This window comes from Chiloscyllium punctatum, chromosome 36 (assembly GCF_047496795.1).
Source record: "Chiloscyllium punctatum isolate Juve2018m chromosome 36, sChiPun1.3, whole genome shotgun sequence".
Classification (NCBI taxonomy): Eukaryota; Metazoa; Chordata; class Chondrichthyes; order Orectolobiformes; family Hemiscylliidae; genus Chiloscyllium; species Chiloscyllium punctatum.
The window spans coordinates 31,496,784-31,508,614 of NC_092774.1; the positions used below are offsets into that span (position 1 = coordinate 31,496,784).

Genomic DNA, 11,831 nt, shown 5'->3' on the forward strand with positions numbered 1-11,831 from the left:
GTACAAGTCTTGCCCTTGTTTGTTTTACCAAAATGCCACCCCTCGCTTTTATCCACACGGTCTCTCTCAGGTACACACACAAATACAGCCTTTCACAGGCTTACACTCCATCACACTTACCCTTTACCAAGTTAAAAATCACACAACACCAGGTTATAGTCCAACAGGTTTTATTGGAAGCATTAGCGTTCGGAGCACTGCTCCTTTATCAGGTGGTTGTGGAGGACACAATTATAAGACGCAGAATTTAGAACAAAAGTTTACAGTGTGATGAAGCTGAAATTATACATTGAAAAATACCTTGATTGTTTGTTGACTCTTTCATTTGTTCGAATACCATGATAGTTTCACTTTTCTCATATGTAAATCTCAAAACTTATTAAAATTTACATAAGTTACATTTTCAGGTTAACTGTAACAATTGATGTTAGCTAACATCAATTGTTACAGTTAACCTGAGAACATTTAAGAGGCATTTGCATGGGTATATTAACAGGAAGGGTTTGGAAGGATATGGGCAGGGTGCTGGCAGGTGGGAGTGGATTGGGTTGGGATATCTGGTCAGCATGGACAGGTTGGGCTGAAGGGTCTGTTTCCATGCTGTACATCTCTATGACTCTATTTACATATGAAAGAAGTGAAAATATCATGGTTTATGAACAGATGAAAGACTCAACAAACAATCAAGGTATTTTTCTATGTACAATTTCAGTTACATCACACTGTAAATTTTTGCTATAAATTCTGTGCCTTACAGTTGTGTCCTCCATAACCACCTGATGATGGAACAGTGCTCCAAAAGCTAGTGCTTCCAATTAAACCTATTGGACTATAACCTGGTGTTGTGTGATTTTTAACCTTGTACACCCCAGTCCAACACCGGCATCTCCAAATTATGACACTTTACCAAGCATACAAACACGCACTCTCTTATGCACATACAAGTCTATGGGGTGAATTTGGATTTTCAGAATTATATTTGCAGATACATTCAGTTTTCCTCAAAAAGTGTGCAATCTGCAGGCAGTGAAGCCATGTCATATTTTATAAATCCCTACTTTGAAAATACAACCAGTCTAACTCAAGATTGGGATACAGACAGACTCAAACCTCACATCTTTAATGCATTGAGTGAGCTGAGATGTCACCTCTTTTTATAAAACCTGAAGTTTTCTGGAGAATGTACCTTAAAAGTAGTTCTGGGATTTACATATTAATGAACAGAAACTAAAAGTGGCCTCATCAACATCCTGTACAACCTCAACATGACGTCCCAACTCCAACACTCTATGGTGTGAAAAATGAAAGCAAGTGTGCTAAACACCGTCCCTGAACCATCCAGACTGACGTAGATTCTAGGAGAAGGGCTTGTCTCTCATGGATGAGAAGGAGTGTATGAAACCATAGAGAAAGCTGGGACCCACTGGAATTGTATCCCTTCCTCAGTCTCTCTATGTTTTTCCTTAACTTCTCTTTTTCTGACTTTTCACCCTTTTCTCGCTCACTCTGTGTCTCTCTTTCTTCTTGTCTTCCACTCCCATCCGTCTGTCCTATGGGTTCAGGACCATAATTGTTTGATGTTTGCGTCACCTACTGACCCTGATCACTCCCTGTACGAAAACGTTCTTTCTAATATCACTTTTACTTCTTTTCCTCGTGATTTTAAAACTCTGCTGAATCGTTGTCGATCCTTTCAGGCGTGGGAGCATTTGCACTATATTATTCCTGTGTCTAGACCCTCATGACTTGAAAACTGTCAATCAGGCAGCTTTCCACCTACTGTTCTCCAAGGAGAACTGTCCCAACTTTCCAATCTACCTTCATTACTGACAATCCTCATACACGGCACCATGAACGTCAACCTGTTCAGCGCTGTCTGCAATCACTTCACTTCCCCGCTTCCTGAAATTTCACGCTCACAATTGAGCAATAATGCAGCTGGAGGATTCATTCAGAGTCGGACTGCGCGGGCGAACTATGTCCAATGCTTGTTTTCACTTTGAACAAGTGTTTCCTTTTGCCATGTTCGCTGTCATTGGAGCTCGACCCCATCCCGACATCAGGCAGCACGATCTCGTTTCATAAGTGGGCTTTTTGAGAAAATTGCGCCGGTGTTTCTGCACAAGGCAACTTAAGAAATGAAGGCTCGTCCGGGATTTGAACCCGGGGTCTTTCACAAGTCCACCCACCTGGAGGCCCGAAGCGAGAATCATACCGCTAGACCAACGAGCCGCAGGCCCAGCCAGGTGTATGGTGCCCTGACCCCAGACACTCCAAGTGCCCTCCCCTGAAGCAGCTGAGACTTGCTCAATGTGAAATACGTTTGAGTTGCTCCAAGAATCGCAAGCAGCAAAGAGATTCCACAACATTTGCTTCTCATTCCGTCTCCCTGCGCCCAGGACGCTGCTATTTGTCCCGTTCCCAGTAACTGGGCTCTCTCCACTGGCGGATAATTAAACCATTTTGTTTCTACTTGCACACTGTTCTGGGGGAGGGCAGAGCCCCTTCGCTCTTCTGCTCTCTCGCAATCATTTGGGATGGGAGACGTCAGTTACACTAATGCGTAGGAAATTGGCAAGTTTTAACTACATTACAAAGGTCTGTAATCAAAGAAACAGAAAGATGCTGTGATGGTGGGAGAGAGAGAAATGGACACCGGAAACTGTTCCCTCAGGTAAATTCATATGAGTGTATTTGTGTTCAGCTTGCTTGGTGTTCAGAATTCGTCTTCACACAGCAATCCTGCAGAAAGACTTTCCTAACACTGGCGTCAGTTTCTTTGCTGCGAACGAGCAGCAGTGAACATCTGAGCCCCAACTGTCCCAGATGAAGTTGAAAATGAGCCATTGTTTCTCCCTCAGCCGCTCTGTCCCAGAGACAGGGAGAGGGACGGCATCAACGCGTGACGTCATTCCGCCGCAGCCTGAAGCCGTTCAGTCCATCATTTCCATGTGACTCTCTGTCACTTGTATCTCTCCGAGATGATTCCCAATCGGTGATATGTGTCCTCATCATGGGAACTGTGTCTGTGTGGTGATGCTGATTTCGAAATGCTGATCGTCCTGTCATTCCTGTCTGAACCGGAGTGGGGAATTATTGCAGGGAATGAATACGACCGCAAATAATGTGGCTTTGCGGCTCAGTGGTTAACACTGCTGTCTCATAACGGGACCTGAATTCGATCCTACCCGTGTGCGGCTTGTTTGTGTGGAGTTTGTTCAATCTCCCCGTGTCTGCGTGGGTTTCCTGCGGTGCTCTGGTTTCCTTCCACAGTCGACAGATGTGCAGGTTAGGTGGACTGACCATGCTAAACTGCCCCATAGTGCCCAGAGGTCGGTAGGTTAGGCGCATCTGTCAGAAGTAAATGTCGGGTCTGGGTGGGTTACTCTTCGGAGGGTTGATAAGGACTTGTTGAGCAGGAGGGCCTGTTTCCACACTGTAGGGATTCGAATTCGAATTGTTTCAACTTCACCAGCTCATTCCCATTTCAGAGAAGAGGTGTTAGGATTCAGTTCAGAGCAGACCAGCGGGAAACAACTCCAATCTCCACAAGCACTTGCCCACAATTGTGTAAATAGGGCCAGTGTTTAGTGACATATTCAGCTCAGATACTCGAAGATTTGGGAAGCAGAGGTAAAGGCAAGATATAGAACAGAATCCCGTTACAAAGGGAAGCAATAGCAGACGATAGTTTCGATCGAGGGACATGAACCCAGCACCCTCCCGCTGCGCTACTGTACTTTCCCACACGGAGTGTTTTCCACAGGTCCCTTCAGCCTTTCGTCTGGCGTGTGGCATGCACGTTCGAGCCTGATGTCAAAGACCTCCGCTGCTGTCGTGTAATATGCTGTTGCGCAGACGTATGGAGGCTGTGTAAATATAAACTGTTTTCTTAATTCCCACATTCTGTTGGTCGAACTGTGATTTAACTCTGAATCATAACGTGTGGCACAGCGTAGACGGAGGCCATGCGGCCCACCTTCGCTCTGCTGGTTCTACACTGTAAGTAAACGCGTGTCTCAATTCGTATCATTCTCTTCCCTTTTCCGTGTAAATCTGCGCATCTGAACATGACCACAAGCTTTGCCCTCCTCAACAGAGAACAGGAGAAGACCACGCAGACCTCCACGAGTATGTCACCTCAACTGTGCACATGGGGCCAGTATATCAATGAGAAATATTTATGTTGAGTTTTTTGGGAAGCAGATGAGAAGGCGAGATGCAGAACAGAGCGCCCTTAGACGGGTAAGCTGCTAAAGACGACGTTACGTGAATAGGAGAGAATAGGACATGGCGGATTTCTGGCCCTAAAGTCATGGAACTCGATATTGAAGACAGGGGGGCTGTAGGTCTTCAAGTGGAAAATGAGGCGTTGTTCTTCCATTTGGAGCTGAGCTTTGCATGTCTGAGACAGAGATGCTGGCCAGGGCACAGGGTGGCGTGTAAAAGTGGCGGGCAACCAGAAGCTCAAGGCCATTTTTTTTGCGGGCAGAATTGAGATGTTCTGCGAAACAGTCACCCAGTTTATGCTTCATGCTACTTTGGGGAAACCACACTGTGAGCAGCGAATGCAGTAGACTAGGTTGTGGCAAATGTGCAGGTAAAGTGCTGCTTCACCTGGCGGGTATGTTCGAGCCCTGTGATATTCAGGAGGGAGCAGGTAAATGGGCAGGTGTTACACATTCGGCGGTTACAGGGGAAATTGCCTTGGGACAATGGGAGGTGGGTGTGGGGTGTTGAGAGTGAAGGAAGAGCGGATCCGAGGTGTAAGCCCTGCCCACTTACCTCCTCTCATATATAAATCCGTGAAGTTGAAAGAACATTCCATCCAATGATTCAGTACCACGTGACTCACGAACTAATTTGTATTCATGTTCCGGGGCCAGTATCATTATTGCGTCACAGCAGCTGCAGGCCATCAACGGGGGCTCGCCCTATGACGTCACGGTGCGGCTGGAAGCCCCGGGACAGTTTATCAAAGAAACCTCCCTGTGGGTCGGGGCAGCCCTGCATCGGGAAGCACTGAGATGGCCAACCACTACCAGTTAACATGGGGAACACATCGCCACATTCCGCAGCCTCGAGGCAAACTTCCAGTCCTTCTACTTAAAGTTCAAGAGCCCTCAGACCGAAATTCCCCAGGTACGTTTGGAAAAACTTTTTCCAGGTGTTCGCAAAGTACATCTATGAGCAATTTGTTAAAGTTTGAATTTTGCGAGTGTTGAAATTATGTGCTTTTGAGCGAAATCACAGTTCGAAAAAACAGAATGTGGGAATTTAGACAGAGTTTATATTTGCGCGTCGGCGATATGTCTGCGGGTGCGTGATGGGAGCATCCCCCAGAAGGGAAACCATCTCTCCTATTCACTTAATGTCCTCTTTAGCAGCTTTCCTGTATAACGGCGCACTGTTCTGCACCTCGCCTTCTCATCTGCTTCCCAAAACACTTCGACATAAATATTTCGCATTGATATACTGGCCATATGTGCGCATTTGAGATAACACACATGTGGAGGTCTGCGTGGTCTTCTCCTGTTCTCTGTTGAGGAGGGCAATACTCGTCACTGGTCACTCAGGTCTCAGAGAAAAGTTTCGAAACAGAAGGGCCCAATTTTCTGCCAGTAGAGAGGGCCCGGTTCCTGGAGACGGGACAAACGGAAGCAGGGAGACCGAATGAGAAGCAGCTGTTCTGGAAATTGTTTGTCTGACCCCATTAAAAGCACACAACCCAAGGCAAGGGGGAGCAGTGAACACAGCGCCCCTGCGTGGGCTTCGAACCACCAACTTCCCCGTTAACAGGAGAATGCGCCGATCAGTTGCACCACAGAGACAAGCAATGACAAAAGACCATCCCTTAAGGGAGGCTATTAGTGAATTCAAAATTCAGCCTGCCCCGCCTCGAATTACAATTGTGGTCTATCAGTCTTAATTTTCACAAATAAAGCCTGGGACATTTACTGTGGAGACACTGGGGACAGTCTGATCCCACTCTCTGCAGACACATCCATGTCACGAGGAACTAGCTTTCTTACTCCGGGGCCGTCGCCCTTCGCGCCTTTCAGTGTTTTGCCCGTTCCCGAGTTCTCTCATTGGCTCGGAGGGGAGAAGGGGTTTGAATTCCTGATGTGCAGGAACGACAATTCTTTCAATGTCTCAGATTGGTTCATGGGCCGAGAACATCAGAGTCAACCTCCCGGCCTCTGCAATAAGGGGACGGTGTCTGGACTGTCTCTGCTCAATCGGACAGGTCATCTTTCATTCTCCTCTAAATCCGCTTCCCAAAGTGTTTCTAAAGGTTCACAAAGCTGGAGACTGGGATTTCTGTTTTGCTTCATGAACATTTTTCCATTTCCTAACTGATAATATTTTACCAAAATCTCTCCCCAAATATACGCCATGCTTCGTTTCCTGGGATGAGGAATTTCCATTTTGGGGAGACAGTCCCAAGGTGGAGAATGTTCGCTTTGGAGCAAAGAAGGATAACTGGAGATTTCCTGGGGCTGTTGGTAATGATGGGAGAAGAAGCGGTGGGAATGGGCAGATTAATGATCAGAAGAACCAATTGCCACTGACCAGAGTCAGTTACCTGAGGACAGGGATTGAAGTTCTTTAATGAAAAGCAGCACTTGTGCCTAATAAAGACAGAGAATACTGCAGAAAGCCAACAGGTCGAGCAGCATATGTGGAAAGGGAAACAGAGCTGACGTTGTGAGTCTGGCACGTTGTTTGTTCAGAACCCGAGTTTCCTGCATGGCAATCAATTCCCAGACATGAGAAAACGGGTCTTTATTGAGACGGGTTTTGTGAAGTTTGAGCGATAATGCAATCAACAGGAAGTCATTTAAAATCGCCAGCGAAGAAAGCATAGCCAGCAGGTTACCACCCTGGGCGGGGAGCCCCAAAGGATCTCTACGCCAACACCTTAAGTGTTCGGCCACAACTACACGCCCAAAGTTGTGCTCTAAACTTTCTCATGGAATAGTTCTAACAGGAAAGGTGAGGATTGGGATTGTCCTGTCCGCGCCATAGCCCCAACGTTTCCTGTTCCCCTGGATTTGATCAGGACAGAGGAGGCTGATGGGAGATCGAATTGAACTAAACACATTGATGAGAGATAGAGCGGCTGGGAAGGATCCATTCCCATGCGTAGAGAGATTAATAATCAGGGCCGAAAATAAGGAGCCATTTCAAGAAATTTGGGGTTCATTCAGCAAAGCTAATGGAGAACTGTTCACAGAAAATTGTGATGAAAGTCTCTCGAGTTATTTTGATGAGAAGCGTTGATGACGCGAATACAATCGATAGGATGAACGTAGATTGGTAAATGTATTTGGTGACAGTTCTGTTCTAGCCCTGTGAGCGAAACCTGGATCTGAAGGAGTAGAATGGACATTAACAACATCGATCTGAAATTGGACACATGACAAGAAACAGAGCCATCATGAACAGTTGGCTTTTGAACTGGAGAAGGGTTCTCGTGAAATTCGCTTGAGGCTTGAGGTATGCAAGGTCAAGATAATTTAGGTAAAACACGGAAACGCTATCCTCATTAGCAGACAGTGAAAGGATTACACGACACAAATTAAACATTTTCGACAAGTGATACAGGGGACTGGGAAGATAAGTATTATAAACTGTGAACAGCAAAGTTCTGGAGCACAACACTTACATTCAAAGACCGAAAACATCCAGGTCCTGATTAATCAGATTGCATTGTGGTGCTTTTTTGCAAAACATCCACTTGCAATGTCCTACAAAAGAGTGACAAAACCCATCCCTGTCAGCCCAGGATAGAAAATCCGAAGGGATGAACGTTTGCTGATTTTCTGAAGATTCACAGAGCTTAGACTGGGTTTTGGTGATTGTTTCTTTTCCACTCCCAGGAGCCGCAGTGGTTGAGGCGTTGAGTTGGGGAGAATAAAATGTGCCCGTGAGCAGCATGTGGGGCTATTTCAGCTTCCCCTCATCTGACTGCGCTGTGAGTTGACTCCGATGTTCTCAGGGACATTTACTGACGCGAGACAGTGAAAGGATTCTCATTCCCGCAGATCGGGAATTCAAACCGTGTGCCGGCTTCAGGACAATGAGAAGATTAATTGGGGTGTGTGAAGAAGCTGTGAGCTGCATTTCAAACAGGTAGGTGGAGTCAGATGCATCATCCATTGCGTCCCGGCCCTGTGCGTATCTAACGCCACCATGCTGCAGAGTTCTGACGTTAACACGGACATGCGCAGCAATGGGTTCATTCACAAGGTGAACAACCAAAGATAATCACCGTCACTGATTCCCTTCCACAGGCCCAACTTTGTGAAGCAGTATCTTTCACTGGCAAAGGAAACACCCTTGTCCTCAGGTGCCTGCTTCATTTCGATCACGATTTCAAGCACCTCACTGTTCTCGTCTCATTTCCAAACACTTTGCTCATAGCCTCAAAAGAAGCTCTGCGGGTATCTGCTTGTTCCACCCGAACAGGCAGTGGGTTGCAGATTCCCACCAGTCCCAATGTGAGTGAAATATTTTTCCCCCTCCACTGATTTGAATCTTAAAGAAGAAGCCGGGGAGCAAGCTCCCTTTCTTTTCGACGACATTTCTCATTTTGTACTCGGCAGGGTTCACACCTGCGTGGGGAAACCGCAATGGATTTCAAGTCCATCGCATTAACCACTCGGCCCACGAATACAGAACCACACTGACAGCTTGACTTCCCAGGTCTGTCTGCCGGTGGAGCTGAGAAAGAGTGAATCATCGCAGAGTTTGTTTGAATCCAATCACTTCACAGTGATTCGAAAGGGTTAAATATCGGCGCATGGTGTTTGCAGATATTTAGGTGTTTCACCCCAAAAGATGAAATGAACTTTCAGTTAGAAATTGCAGGAGGAACTCAGCAGGTCAGGCAACATCTGTGGAAAGAGAATCAGAGGCAACATTTCAAAATTCTGTTCTCACCGACAAGTACTGTCAAACCTGCCGAGTTTCTCTTTTGGTCTGGTCTTCTCAGCATACGCAGTCCCTTACGTGAGACAGGAATTCAATTCCGAAACCCCTTTATGGAGAAGAATTCCGCTTGGGGAACATTTTCCTGACCACATTAAAAGCGCACAGCTTCGAAGCCAAAGACGGGCAGCGAACACACCGCCCCTGGGTGGACTCGAACCACCAACCTTTCGGTTAACAGCCGAACGCGCTGACCAATTGCGCCACAGAGACAGGCCCGTTCGGACGCTGCACCATTGCTTAGTGATTTTATAATTCAGCCTCCCCGCCAGGAATTACAATTGTCGTCTATCATTTTTCTTTTCCATAATCAAGCCTGGGAGATGTGTTGTGGAGATACCGGGGACAGTCTGCAGACACATCCATGTCACGAGGAACTAGCTTTCTTACTCCGGGGCCGGCGCCCTTCGCGCCTTTCAGTGTTTTGCCTGTTCCCGAGTTCTCTCCTTGGCTCGCAGGGGAGAAGGGGTTTGAATTCCTGATGTGCAGGAACGACAATTCTTTCAATGTCTCAGATCAGTTCATGTGCTGAGAACATCAGAGTCAACCACCCGGCCTCTTCAACAAGGGGACGGTGTCTGGACTGTCTCTGCTCAATCGGACATGTCATCTTTCATTCCCCTCTAAATCCGCTTCCCAAAGTGTTTCTAAAGGTTCACAAAGCTGGAGACTGGGATTTCTGTTTTGCTTCATGAACATTTGAACATTTTTCCATTTCCTAACTGACAATATTTTGCCAAAATCTCTTCCCAATTGTACGCCTTGCCTCATGTCCAGGGATGAGGAATTTCCATTTTGGGGAGACATTCCCAAGGTGGAGAATGTTCGCTTTGGAGCAAAGAAGGATAACTGGAGATTTCCTGGGGCTGTTGGTCATGATGGGAGAAGAAGCGGTGGGAATGGGCAGTTTAATGATCAGAAGAACCAATTGCCACTGACCAGAGTCAGTTACCAGAGGACAGGGATTGAAGTTCTTGAATGAACAGCAGCACTTGTGCCTAATAAACACAGAGAATACTGCAGAAAGCCAACAGGTCGAGCAGCATATGTGGAAAGGTAAACAGAGCTGACGTTGTGAGTCTGATACGTTGTTTGTTCAGAACCCGAGTTTCCTGCATGGCAATCAATTCCCAGACATGAGAAAACGGGTCTTTATTGAGACGGGTTTTGTGAAGTTTGAGCGATAATGCAACCAACAGGAAGTTATTTAAAATCGCCAGTGAAGAAAGCATAGCCAGCAGGTTACCACCCGGGGGCGGGGGAGCCCCAAATGATCTCTACGCCAACACCTTAAGTGTTCGGCCACAACTACACGCCCAAAGTTGAGGTCTAAACTTTCTCATGGAATAGTTATAACAGGAAAGGTGAGTATTGGGATTGTCCTGTCCGCGCCATAGCCCCAACGGTTCCTGTTCCCCTGGATTTGATCAGGACAGAGGAGGCTGATGGGAGATCGAATTGAACTACACACATTGATGAGAGATAGAGCGGGTGGGAAGGATCCATTCCCATGCGTAGAGAGATTAATAATCAGGGCCGAAAATAAGGAGCCACTTCAAGAAATTTGGGGTTCATTCAGCAAAGCTAATGTAGAACTGTTCACAGAAAATTGTGATGAAAGTCTCTCGAGTTATTTTGATGAGAAGTGTTGATGATGCGAATACAATCGATAGGATGAACGTAGATTGGTCAATGTATTTGGTGACAGGTCTGTTCTAGCCCTGTGAGCGAAACCTGGATATGAAGGATTATAAGGGACATTAACAACATCGATCTGAAATTGGACACGTGACAAGGAACAGAACCATTATTACCAGTTGGCTTTTGAACTGGAGAGTGTTTCTCGTGAAATTAGCTTGAGGCTTGAGGTATGCAAGGTCAAGATAATTTAGGTAAAACATGGAAACACTATCCTCATTAGCAGACAGTGAAAGGATTACAAGACACAAATTAAACATTTTCGACAAGTGATACAGGGAACTGGGAAGATAAGTATTAGAAACTGGCAACAACAAAGTTCTGCAGCACAACACTGACATTCAAAGACCGAAAACATCCAGGTCCTGATTAATCAGATGGCATTGTGGTGCTTTTCTGCAAAACATCCACTTGCAATGTCCTACAAAAGAGTGACAAAACCCATCGCTGTCAGCCTAGGATAGAAAATCCGAAGGGATGAACGTTTGCTGATTTTCTGAAGATTCACAGAGCTTAGACGGGGTTTTGGTGATTGTTTCTTTTCCACTGCCAGGAGCCGCAGTGGTTGAGGCGTTGAGTTGGGGAGAATAAAATGTGCCCGTGAACAGCGTGTGGGGCTATTTCAGCTTCCCCTCATCTGACTGCGCTGTGAGTTGACTCAGATGTTCTCAGGGACATTTACTGACGCGAGACAGTGTAAGGATTCTCATTCCCGCAGGTCGGGAATTCAAACCGTACGCCGGCTTCAGAACAATGAGAAAGATTAATTGAGGTGTGTGAACAAGCTGTGAGCTGCATTTCAAACAGGTAGGTGGAGTTTGGTGCGCCAGGCCCTGTGCGCATCTAACGCCACCATGCTGCAGAGTTCTGACGCCAACACGGACATGCGCAGCAATGGGAACATTCACAAGGTGAACAACCAACGATAATCACCGTCACTGATTCCCTTCCACAGGCCCAACTTTGTGAAGCAATATCTTTCACTGGCAAAGGAAACGCCTTTGTCCACAGGTGCCTGCTTCATTTCGATCACGATTTCAAGCTCGTCAGTCTTCTAGTCTCATTTCCAAACACTTTGCTCATAGCCTCCAAAGAAGCTCTGAGGGTATCTGCTTGTTCCACCTGAACAGGCAGTGGGT

The 11,831-nt window shown here is 46.5% G+C and overlaps 1 non-coding gene across 1 annotated transcript; it reads right to left on the bottom strand.

The window, feature by feature from the left end:
* Positions 1-9,133: 9,133 nt before the first annotated feature.
* trnan-guu (transfer RNA asparagine (anticodon GUU)) lies at positions 9,134-9,207 on the bottom strand. Its single transcript has one exon. It is a non-coding gene; the product is annotated as a tRNA-Asn (tRNA).
* Positions 9,208-11,831: the final 2,624 nt, after the last annotated feature.